Here is a 13128-nt window from a genome sequence, read left to right as displayed (position 1 = left end):
TGCTTCCACTCCACCTAGTGACATCAATGTTATTTTTGGTCATGCTGGACTCAGTTAGAAAACACCACGGTCAGTATTTGGAGCCAGAGGATGCACAATATAATTTAACAGAATGACCTGGGAAACTCAGACCTTTCTGTGTGGTAGAAACTCAGGGAAACTTTCTTTCCTACAGTCCCTGCTGGGAAGGAATCAGAACTCTGATGATGTTGTTTATCTAATTTAGACTGTGTCTATTTAATTTAGATTGTGTCTGTCTAATTTATATTATGAGCCCTCTTGATTGAAATTGAGTCCCCCTTAATGTTCTGTATGGTGTCTAATGTGTATTCTGTGCTCAGATAATATGAACAATAAGAAACATCTTAAGAGCCTTGATTTTTTTTTTTTTTTTTGGTCAATGTCAGAGTTCTTTTTGGGGGTAAATCTCTTTAAGATGTTTAGGACGTTTAAGTCTATATGTCTCCCAAACATTTTAGGAAAAAATGAAAAATTCAGGGAACTGCTATTTATAAATATCTTGATGATTAGTGGACTATTTTTATTGAGGAAAATTGAACTATGTGACATTGTGTAGACATAGATTTATGCTATGCTATCTCTTTCCCCTATCTGTGCTATATAATTACAAAGTTGCCACACTGAGCATATCTGTCTTCTGGTGGATAAAGGTTAGGTCCCTCCAGTTGGCAGGCACTTCCAGTCCTGTGAGTATACAGAAAGACCTTCAGGTTACATTTGGATGAATTGTTTAATTCCCCATCTTTTGTTCCTCCAGTGGGATGTGTAAGAACAAGCATGGACTCTGGAATCTTCCAGTATTAGAATATGTGCTTTACTGAGTAACTTGGTGGACTTGGGAAAATTATTTCATCTTATTGGGCCTCAGTTTTCTTACCCTACTTTAGAATAAATTATATTCAGTTCACTTAGTTGTTTGGGGATTAAAATGGATCACTTCCATAGAATGCTTTTAACTCAGAGATGGGCTTTTGCATAAAAAGCCAAGTTAAAAGGATGCATTGGCTTCTTATAAATTCACAGATTATGCTAGATTGAATCGACTCAACTTTTTTCCTCCCAAGGATAAATGTCTTTCCGTTAATTTTTAATATCTCTACAAAATATTTACTTATGCATCTATGATTTTCCATGCCTTCTTTGCAGATGAGAGGAACTGAGTCACTTGAAGATGATCAGAGAGCCCAAGGGAGCTCTGTTTAGGCTGACATGTCCTTCCGTCAGGATAATTAAAGTAGAGAAATGCTGACCTTTTCTTACCAGTGAAGAGTCTACTCAATACTATTTACAATAATATCCTCCAATAGAAACAGAGGCCCAATGCCAAGATCAACCTTCAACAATTAATGAGCACCAATGTGTACCAGGTATGGAGAAGGTTTAAAGATACAATTCCTTTCCTCAAAGAATTTGGTATCAAATGGGTAAATCACATAAATACTCAGGAAAACATCAAGGCTAAGGCAAAGCAACCTGTGTTTGTTGGATCCCTGCTGTGTGTAAAGGCATATGTTCAAACCTTGTGCTTGGCAGGAGGATTCAGAGAAGAGAGGGTTTGCTGAGTGCTGAAGGAGTCAAAAAGCTGTTTTTTTGGGTAGTCTGATGCGATGGTTCTGAACTCTAATTGGGTCCCACCTCTTCAGACTCTGATTCCGCAGGTCTGGGTTGGGCCATGAGATTCTGCATTTCTAGCAAGCTCGCAGGTGATGCTGATGCAGCTGGTCTTTGGGTCGCACTTGAGTTGCAAGGCTAAGAGATGAGCTGCATCTAGCTCTGGGAGGAGAACGGAGCAGGGCATGCCAAGGAGGAGGTGCCCAGTTTTGCTTGTGTGTTTCTGGCCTTTGCCTTCCTCGTACCCCTTACCTGGTGTGCCCCCGCATTGCGGCTGGCCACTGTTACATTTGGTCTTGCCAAATGGTGAAGCAGTATAGGTTGCATCTGCTCTTTATTCAGAAAGAAAACTCCCACCTTTGCTTTAACGGCCTTGTAACCCTGCTTTCTCTTTCTCAAAATATTTGCATTTGAATGCTAACTCTGCCTCACCCCTTTTATCCTGTGGCTCTCTCCTCCCCCTGCAACTCTTTGTAAGCAGTGAAGTTGCTGGGCTTCCTATTGGAAATAACTTTAAAAAGGCTTAAAGACAAATAATCCCACAAATTACAATTACTGGTATTTACTCAAGTAAAACCCAGTATCCTGTTGCTTTGTTGACAGCAGAGCCCAGCCAACTGTTGGGTTACCAGGGGCTGGTAGAGTTAAAAAGAGGACCTGGTTGAGTTGCCTCACCATGGGAGGAGAGAGGCATGCACAATCAGATATTTAACACTCCTCAGCAATCATGGGAGGTTTTATTCCCTCCCTGGCAGGGAACATCACCCTTTACTGCAGTGTTTCAAGTTTGCCTCCAATGCTATCTGATAGAAGTGCTTTTATCCCCCGAAGATACAGTACAAAATACAAATCATCATTGGTTTTATCTCAGCTGGAGCTGCTGCTTCTCCAAATACGTTTCCTCGGTGCAGCTGCCCATCAGACCCATTTTTCATCCTTCATCCCGCTCCTTTACGATGCTGGGTTTAAGGCCTTTCTTCTGTTCTTTGTTCCTTCAGCTCAGCGAAGTAAACAGCAGGATTGATCTTACACTGCATTTTGGTATTGTTCCAAGTGCTCATCAATAGACATGGCTGGGAATGCACTGACTGGAAAGGAAGGGCAGATGGAAATGCACTTCTGGCTCTTTGTGCCTTTTAGTGTGCAGCGGAATGTCCCTAATCTGAGGGCTGCTACACTGGCTGGCGATCGACATGCAAATTCACCATCAAATGATGAGTTCCACTTTCGTTCTAAGGGAAGTCTTTAAAGGTATCAGGGAGGAAAAGAGAAAGCGAGAAAAGAAAAGATAATAGAAAGGAGATTTTCTTCACTACCTCTTGTACCCAGGTCATTGCAGTGTCTTGGGAAGGAGGAAGGGGATAAGTAAGCTGTTACATTGTTATTGTTTGCATTGCATCTGTTCCCAGGTACACCAAATGAAATGCTTTGTGAGGCAATTTAAGTGGAAGATGACTTAAAATCAGTGATGGTGGCCTAAATATGAGAAAAAAAAAGTATTATGAAGAATGGTTATTTTCTTTTCATTATTTTTTTTAAATTATTTGGTGGAAAAATACTAAGGGATTATTTTCTGTATCTTTTTTTTCTTGAAAGGGAACCAATAGTATTTTGACTTGTAAGTTTTTCTTGAAAGGTGTGTGACTAAGTTGAATTAGAGGCTGAAAGGTGCTGCTTTTATGGGCCACACACCATTCTGTTATATAGGAAGAAGGTAAGAGTTAGTTGGCCAAATAGACTTTTGCATTTGTTTTTTTGAAGGCCTTTTTGCTATTATAATGCCTTTAGGTATTGTTGAGAGAGAAATGGTTGGAGGGGAAGTTTATGGAAATAATATCTTGTTTGGAATACGCCTTAACAGCTGGACATATCCCATTGCTTCTCAGCAGTGGCACAGAGAATGTCTGCCCTTACACTGACTATATTAATGCCGACTCTTCTCCGTAAGAAGTCCTCAATTTCTAGGGCAGTTCAGTTCAGTTCAGTCGCTCAGTCGTGTCTGACTCTTTGAGACCCCATGAACCGCAGCACGCCAGGCCTCCCTATCCATCACCAACTCCTGGAGTTTACCCAAACTCATGTCCATTGAGTCGGTGATGCCATCTAACCATCTCATCCTCTGTCGGACCCTTCTCCTCCTGCCTTCAATCTTTCCCAACATCAGGGTCTTTTCAAATGAGTCAGCTCTTTGCATCAGGTGGCCAAAATATTGGAGTTTCAGCTTCAACATCGGTCCTTCCAGTGAACACCCAGGACTGATTTCCTTTAGGATGGACTGGTTGGATCTCCTTGCGGTCCAAGGGACTCTCAAGATCTTCTCCAACACCACAGTTCAAAAGCATTAATTCTTCAGTGCTCAGCTTTCTTTATAGTCCAACTCTCACATCCATACATGACCACTGGAAAAACCACAGTCTTGACTAGACGGACCTTTGTCGGCAAAGTAATGTCTCTGCTTTTTAATATGCTGTTTAGGTTGGTCATAACTTTTCTTCCAAGGAGTAAGTGCCTTTTAATTTCATGGCTGCAGTCACCATCTGCAGTGATTTTGGAGCCCCCAAAATAGTCAGCCACTGTTTCCACTGTTTCCCCATCTATTTGCCATAAAGTGATGGGACCAGATGCCATGATCTTAGTTTTCTGAATGTTGAATTTTAAGCCAGTTTTTCCACTCTCCTCTTTCACTTTCATCAAGAGGTTCTTTAGTTCTTCTTCGCTTTCTGCCATATATCCTTAGTGAATCCATGAGACTGACTTAAACAATGGGAATGACCTATTATAACAACCTTGGTAAGGCAATGCTGGTTTAGATCCACTGACAATGAGCAAAAAGAATGTACCTGGATTAATCTGTGTCAGACAAGGGAAATGTTTCTTTGATGCTCTTGGAACAGAAGGTATCCTTGATTCATCGTTTACTGATTAAACAATATTAAACAGCAGTAGGAGACATAAAACTGGCATTTGAGACCCTTAGCAACAGTGGCAGAGTGGGTAGATGGCAGATCCCATCTGCAGTAAGGAGGGTCTTGCTAGCACAAGGACGATCATCCTGGCATGCTCTGATCTACTGTCAGCTGACCTCTTCAAGAAGTATGGATGGTTTTTGTGCAAATATGTTTACTTATGTAAATGAATTCATATTTAGTTTAAACATCAGTTTACATTAAAACCATTTCAAACCATATATCAACCAGTGATTTTTAAATTCATGTTTTGAGTTATATGTGACCTTCCTCAGATACCACAGCTCTCTGGGAAGTAACTGTTTATGTGTTTGCCTGTGAGCTTCTGAACGAATGAGATCCTTTTTTTTTTTTTTTCATTCAATTTTGTTTTCCTAGTCCATAGCACAGAGCAAGTGCTCATAAATGTTTATTGAATGAATGTTTGAATGAATAAATAAATAGATGAATTAAGATCTCTTAGCTTAGATGACCTTGGCCAAAAGTATTTGTCACAGAGCTAGAAAGCATCAAGAATTCAGCCCTCTCCCTCAATGTAGCCTGAAAATTCCAGGTGTCTGTATTGTCCCCCAACCACTGGGGTAGTGGGGTGGTTTTGGGATTCTCGATTCACCCTTAGTCCACTTACTCTGGAAACTGCCTGTGCTCTTAGTCTTTGTTGAAAGGAACCAGGAATTTGGATATTCCGAGCCCAAGCTGGTGTGTAGCAGGACAAAGCACAGTGGATTCCTGTGGGAGGAGCTGATTGGGGTAAATCTGAAGAGTAAAATGAAGACCCAGGGGTATCTGCTGGTGGAGCCCAGTAACTTCCCTGCGTCTGCAGCCACATACCGTGTCCATCCCACTTCTACTCTTCTCCTGCCCTTGGATCTCAGGAGATCTTTATATTTATAATATTTACCTTTTTGTGCTCTTTCTGCTCATTCCCAGCCCTATACCTTTAATTGAACTGATGTAAATATTTATTGAAATTAATTAGAGTTCTAAATTAAGCATCTGGTCAACCTCAACAATCTTGAGAGTCCTTTATTTCTTAGGTTCCCCCATAGAGGGGCTGTATTCAGGGGAAAGAAATCCCTGTTCCCTGGAGTTGCTCTCTCTCGCATTGCTTGTTATCAAAGGGGAAATGTTTTTTTGTGAAGCTACAGCCTAGAAAATAACTTCAGTTTCTATTAGGAAATAAGATGGGAGGGACATATCAGCTAAGAAACTCAAGAAGCATGAAATTTTAGATCTGAAAAGCAGCAGAGAGGCTCACACTTTTTTTAGAGTTTTGGAAAATGCTTGTCCTGATTCCTGGAATGGTTGCTCTTCACACTCAGTGTTGCTGAATGACTTGGTTCCTCTGGTCCAGAAAGCATTTTTGTTAGTGACCATGTAGCACCAGTGAACATTAAGTCATGTGTGGAAACTGTGAGTACACGGCCATGTCCAAGGGAGAAAATAGCCAGGTAATTAATGCAAAGTCCTGACTTGGGCAGACTCTTTCTTCTGTTGATAGCACTCCTTTCACAAACCCAGCCATGAGCATGTTCATTTGGGCTAGTTAATTTTGGTGAGCTTAATGGCCCTCATATTGCTGCCTCTCCTGTATGGCTTAGGGTACAGAGTAAGCTGCTGTACTAGAAACTCAAGTATAGAGGATTAACCATGATAGAAATTTATTTCTCTCTTAACACCGAAGTCAGAGATCCAGAACTTTGTAGGGTATCTTTACCATCGTTGATGTGATTTTTGTCTCTGTGTCCGTTTCTAACCAATGGGAAAGGCAGAGGGAGGAAAGGCACAAAGATTGCATGTCCGTTTTTCTTAAGGGCACACTCTTTAGAATATATTGCCTTTGCTCACCTGACTTGAGCAGAACATGGTCACATTCAGTTGCAAGAATGTCTGGGAAATGTGCTGCTTTGCTGGACACCCATGGACCCAGCTAAAACTCCACAGAGTTTTCTTTTACTAAATTAAAAAGGATATTGACAGTTAACTTGAAGTATCTGTCACATTCTTCAAACCTACTCTTCCACTATGGCCGATATACTACAAATCCATTCAACTGAGCTGGAGACATGGCACGTCAGTAGAAAGCTATAGGAATTCATAGAAAGAAAGACAGTTCACAGCGTGGCTCTTCTTGTTGTGAGTGGTGTCTCTAACTTCTTTGTCTATCAGTCAACCAATCATAGAGCTGGGTGAACAACCAATGCTACCATCAGCGTCTCTAGGAACGTTCTCTGACCCCACCTCTGCTTGAATCCTTAATCTAAGTGTTTATTCTGTGCTTCCAAATGTACTGATTTATGTTATAAGAATAATTTTGAAAATGGGTAGAAAAATGATATTTTACTTAATTATCTGCCACTTATTACACTCAGTAAATAAGATGAAAGAAAACAAGAAAGTAAAAATAAATTAAAATTTTCCTTTATATGTCATAAGATTTAGGCATAAAATATAGATTGTTGGTTTACACTTTAAATTATCATGTATAGCATATGTTGAATGCAAAGGATCTGGAAATTTGGGGTGGGACAATCCTTCCACTTTTGATAAAATTGCTTTAGATTCTTCAGAAAATTGTTTACTTAAAATTTATCATTGTAAAAGGATCCGTTGACTTCTTCCAGTATGGTTTCTCACTCCTCAAATCTCCCTGGTATCCTATCTACATGGCACATAGCATCTTCTATCTTAATGTCAACAGGTATCCCCTACTTTTTGAAAGTTTGCTTTATGCCACTTCACTTTTACAAAAGATCCACTTTAGTACCTGTTTTTGTTAACTGAAAGAGATCTGAAGAGGAATTTTGTTTTTATGAGAAGAGGCATAAAGGGAGAACAGCATTCAGTATTGGTTTTGCTGGAGCTGTTGTAGAGGCAGCACACCCCAAGCTCCTTCCCCGGGAACCACGCTCAGCATCTCAGCATCCAGCCATCATAGCTTTGAACTGTGTCTGTGAGCATCTGTACTTTGTCTCCATTTATTTTGTGCATTCATTAGCAAGATGTGCCCTAAGGTAATTGTTTCTTCTCTTTACACCCTTTCAGCTTACGAAAGGTTTCATAGGAATACTCTACTTTCAAGTAGCAGGGGAAACCTATAGTTTTTCTTTTTAAAAACATATGTCTTATCTCTTTTATTGACTGAATCTCCTTGAGGAGATTATCCACTTATGGTTCTTCTCTGTTCCCCTCAGTGAACATCAACCCTTCAGAACAGCAGGTGCATGATATAAATACTTATTGGATGGATGAACTAAGTAAGCGCTCAAGAGATTTAGGCTCAATTCAAGTCTGCTCAAAAATCACCTCCTCAGAGAGCCTTCCCTGATCACCTTGTCTAGAATAGCATGTGGATACCCTTGGCCTTGGCTGATTTTCTTGGTAGTACATACCCCTGCCCAATACCACTTTCATCTCTGAGTTTAACTGTTAATGTCTGTCTTTTGCTCTTGAGGCCACACTCCATGAGGTCAGGAGTTTGTCTCTTTTGTTCACAACTGAATTCTCAGCCTTTAGAACAGTGGCTGGGAGACTTCTCTTTTGGTCTTAAGACTGCCTTCCAATGCAGGAAGAGGTACAGGTTCAATCTCTGATTAGGACACTAAGATCCCACCTGCCATGGGGTGTGACCAAAATAAATAAATAATGCTTCTCAAACAACAACAACAACAGTGACTGGTTCAGTAAATACATGTTGAAAAAAATTAATGAATGATTATAATGATATAACGACAATTTCAGTCACCAGAATTACTTTGGATGTTTTTATACACATTTTTAAAAAAAGACTTTGATCAACCACATGGAATGGGGACTTGAGACACCAAAGAATCTTCTCATGTAGTTGAACTGCCTTCTGAAGGGTGGTTCTGTTGTTTAAGGCTCAGTATTTGCTGAAAACCGAATGAGTTTATAAGTTCAGCAGTATTAACTGGGGTGTAGCTGAATTTTTCTGCTTAGTAAGGAGCCTAGAGCTCTTGAAAGTAATCTGGAAGGAGAACAGATTAACTGGGGAGGCTGGCCACTGGGTCACCAAAGAGGGGAAAGAAAAGAGCCCTGTTATGACTGAGGAGGAATTTGGGGAAAATGAAACATTTACAATTCTGTGTGAAACCTTATTTGGCATTCCAGTGAAGTCTTCCTGATCTTCAGAACAAAACAAAACCCCCCAAACTACAAATATCCCTAATGCTGGGAATTACTGTATTTTTATTGGAAACCAGAAGGTGGGCTGAGTCTAACTTCTGAACATGTATGAATTTGAGGATGTTAGTACCCTGGCTAAGGGAATGGGGAGATGTCTGACTGTTGTCTGGGTTATATGCAACATAACCTAAGGGGAGACAGCCCACCATGTGAGTGTCCTTCCATTATACTGGGAGTTACTTAGGATCAGAACCTGTATCTCCAACTTTCTCTGAAGGTCGCACAAGGGAGTAAGTATAGTGATCTGTGAATAATGGTCACCCAGTGATGCCACCTGCTTTAGCATAACAACCAGCCACCCAGTCTCAGTGGCTTTCACAGTGAGCGTTGATCTCTCACATAGCTGCAGAGTGACCTGAGAGGCCCTGATCTAGGCTGAGCCTGAATGGGTAACTGCTTCCACTTGTAGGTCCAGCTGCACTTGGCCCCACACTGTGGCATGGCCTCTGGTCGTTTATGTAGACTTACCTGGGGGCTCAGGCTAAGGAGATAGGATCTACCTGAAGAGAAGCTCTTTTTATTGTGATGGCAGACTCACAAGAAAACAGACAGGACATAGGATGCCTGTTAGTGATTAGACAAACTCAATTTGTCCATATTCCACGGGCTAAAATAGCACCAGCTGAGCCCCAGGTTGAGGAGTAGCCTCTGCTTTGTGGAGGATGAACATCAAAGATTGTGGATGCAGGAGGGAGGAAGAGTCAGGATCAACAGCTCAGTTTACGATGTTTACTGACCGACTGACCAGTCCTCAGCCAGTGATGCTGAGTGGCTGAGCCAGACAGTGAATCCCTTCTTAGCAGGCTGGTGTGATTGGGATTTGAGAACCTTTGAGAGAGTTCTTTTATTTTTCCTCTTTGCAAAAGCAGCTATTAAAGTTAAAAACCTCATTTTTGTAATAGAATGCACACAACAGTACACATATTGACTTATGTTTTCAGTCAATATCAAGATTTATTGTCCCCAGAGTTAAATAAATCGTGGTATTGACCCCATCATAAGCCAATATCTAATGCATTTTTTAAAGTATTTTGTATTCATTATATTAATAGGACACAAGCAATCACTCACAGTGTTACTTTGTTTTCCCTTTCTTACTCTTTCTCCTTCTGTTATTTTTCCATTTGTCCATCCTGATGATTAGCTTAGCGTTGAGATGAGAGTTACTGCAACGGTGTATGCTATGTAGGAAAGATGGCCAGCAGTGAACACTGCCCCACTAGAAAGAGGGGGTTTGTTTCCATAGAGAACTGTGCCTTCTCTGCTTCCGGATGGTAGACATGAGATGGTAGACTCTGTTTTCTTTAGCAGTTGTTTCCCCTGGACTCCTCTCCTCTGTGATATTCTTATATACAGTGCTTTTGGATCAGTGGGGGAGATGGGGGTAAGAGGATGAGGCAGAAGAGGACAATAAGTCAAGAGTTCTTCAATTGTCCTTGAATTGGTTTTTCTGGTTTTCTTTCTTTGCTGCTTTATTCTTGATTTCTTTGTCTTTTTCTTTCTTATTTTGTAGCTGGCATTTACATTTTCTGGAAGAGTGGAAAAAATATATTTCTTTAATACTGAATTCCATTTATCTTCATAAATTGGTTAGGGTATATGATCTAAAGGACTCAGCTGTTTTTAAAGTAGGTTTATTCCTTTCCTTGAAGATTATTTCCACACAGTATAGATGAGTTAGGAGGGAGACTCATTTTGTAGACCTCAGTGAGAGCTCCACATTTGCAGGGCGTCATTTCAGATGTGGAGTTTGAACAAAGAAATTAAATTTATATGTATCACCTAAATTATTTTGAATTCATGGTTCAGCAAAGAGTTCAGATTGTAATCAAATATGTAGTTTGCATGGGAGCTGCCACCCTTCTCAATAATAACACAGCAGTTCTGTTTACAGTGTTGACTAGATGGAGGATGGGGGAAGAGGCTGCTACTGTGGGAGTTTACTCTGGTTGTTTGCAGTTGGGGCCATATTAAATGTAAAAATTTTCCAGAGAGGTCATTGAGAGAAGAGCTTTTTCAACAGTGTTTGTCCCTTACAGACAACAGAAAGAACCCCCCTCCGCAACACACATACATCCTACAAAGAACCTTTATAAGCAATTGAATTCTGCAGTCCCTCTTTTGTCTTCCCATCCATGAGGCCATCCATGCATGCACGCATCCATCCATATACTGCCTCTGTACGAGGTCCCGTGGCACCTCCCTCCTCCGTGCACCTTTCCCAGCTCTTCATGCTCTGTTTCTCCCTCCTCGTTCTGACTCCTACAAAGCGTATGTCCTGTGTCACCTAGTCAGTGCTGTTTTGGATGTCCACTTTATCCCCACCCGAGACTGTGTACTGCTGCTGCTGCTGCTGCTGCTGCTAAAGTCACTTCAGTCGTGTCCGACTCTGTGCGACCCCATAGATGGCAGCCCACCAGGCTCCCCCATCCCTGGGATTCTCCAAGAACACTGGAGTGGGCTGCCATTTCCTTATCCAATGCTAGGGAGACGAGAAACAGAAGTTTTCATTTCTTGACAAAAGGAAGCTAGAACAAGGATGATAACTGCTCACTATGTACTAGTGACTTTTCTAAGTCCTTTAAGTAGATTGACTCAGTTGGTCCTTACAACAACACTAGCAGCTAAATGCAGTTATCTTCCTGATCTTACACAGGAAATTAGGCAGTGAGAAGTTAAGTAATTCTCTAAGGTGAGGGGTGGGCCAGGGTTCAAAACCAGGTTGTCAAACTCTGAAGTTCACACTTTTAATGGCAATGTCTTTGATGATTATTAGACAGGGCCATGGGTTTCTTGCTTGATAACAGAGGAGACTGAAATGGAGTGTGTACTTCTTGCCCATTTGAGGGATGGCATGGGATACAGGATAAAGATGGGCTGGCAGAGAAGAGCAAGACCCAAGGGTCTTTTTAAAGATTTCATCTAGAGTAATCCTCACCTGAGTTATTCCTCTTCTCTCAGAGCCAATGGCTCAGGGAATTACAGAAGCTATAAATCAGGGTAGATAGGGCCAGGCTTTTGCCCCGGAGCTGCTACAAATGAACCCCTCTGCAGGAATGCTGCATTCTGATTCCTGCTATAGCACTTCTAGCTCACAGGGCAGAATCCTTTGCCAAAGAGGTCGTAGCCTTTCCCAGCCTGGTCACTGCCCATGTGGCATCAGCTCTGTATCTGGATTGGTGGAGGATAGATCCTAATCTTTCTTATGTTGAATCCTGTTGGGCTGGGAGTGGCCACTCTCCTTAGAGAAGAATGGGTGCTCTGGGTACCACTTAGTGCACACAAGGCAACTTTCAGCCTGTATTGCATTTCCACATTAAATTTATGTCACAACTACTTCATGTTTTTTTCCTTTCTCAAAATTAAGAAAAGATCTTTTGGTCATGCATAGTGTTCTCATTAGGGCTGAACACATCTCTTATTTGTTATTCCAGTAGCTAAAAACCTACAAGATATCAATGTCATTGGTTAATACATAAGGATAAGGGGTGAGATGGGGCAAGGAAGAAAAGAGATAGAAGCATATGTGGGCCAGAGTGAGCCCTTACATGAACTTTCTTGGCTTCAGGTTCTAAAAAGTGCTTCCCTAACCAACCCCCTCCTCTCTTCCCCTCCCTGCTCCAGTTGTCCTGTACACCAGGTGGACGGAAGTTGGATGTCTCATATCTGTAGATGAATCAGCTGGTTCATGTTCAGAGCTGACAGGCATTCCTCTGTCTGTTTGCTCCGTAACGAGTGGGCTAGAGAGATTGGCTTGGAATGTGCTCAGCATCCCCCACCTCGAATTATTCCTAGTTCAAGACACACCAGATCTGGACAGTCATCTTTATCTTCTGTTATTCTGGGCTGTAAAATATTCAAGTGGATGATGGGAGATGTGGGAATGTGCTCTGTTGTTCAGCTATTGCTCTTTGGTTTCAATTTAACTCCTGGTGAAAGTGGAACCTCTTGATTCTGGTGTATTTTTTTGTTTGTTTGTTTCATTTTGTTTCTTTGTTGGGTGAGAAGGGGCTGGGCAAAGACATTGCCTCAGTTCAGTTCAGTTGCTCAGTCGTGTCTGACTCTTTGCAACCCCGTGAATCGCAGCATGCCAGGCCTCTCTGTCCATCACCAACTCCTGAATTTCACCCAAACTCATGTGCATCGAGTTGGTGATGCCATCCAGCCATCTCATCCTCTGTCGTCCCCTTCTCCTCCTGCCCCCAATCCCTCCCGGCATCCCCTCAGGCAATGTTTAAAAATGGAACAACTTCATACTCCGTTGTCTGAATGGCTTCAACTTCTTTTCTATTCACATTTAGTTAAATTTCTAGGGTTTTGGTTG

The 13128-nt window shown here is 41.5% G+C and overlaps 1 long non-coding RNA gene across 9 annotated transcripts in view; it reads left to right on the top strand.

The window, feature by feature from the left end:
- LOC147363009 (uncharacterized) overlaps window positions 1-13128 on the top strand; it is a 117447-nt gene that overhangs the window by 52311 nt on the left and 52008 nt on the right. For 2 of the 9 annotated variants that reach the window (XR_015136700.1, XR_015136704.1), the window contains exon 2: window positions 1168-1388. The exons of the other annotated variants lie outside the window; for them this stretch is intronic. This is a non-coding gene — a long non-coding RNA (uncharacterized LOC147363009). The remainder of the gene's footprint in view (window positions 1-1167; window positions 1389-13128) is intronic. 9 annotated transcript variants of the gene reach the window in all.

The sequence above is a fragment of the Bos grunniens genome, chromosome 11 (assembly GCF_055505025.1).
Source record: "Bos grunniens cultivar Pamir isolate PY7600 chromosome 11, Bosgru_T2T1.0, whole genome shotgun sequence".
NCBI classification, from domain to species: domain Eukaryota; kingdom Metazoa; phylum Chordata; class Mammalia; order Artiodactyla; family Bovidae; genus Bos; species Bos grunniens.
Note: the sequence above shows the minus strand (reverse complement) of the source record. Positions and strands in the feature narration are given on the sequence as shown.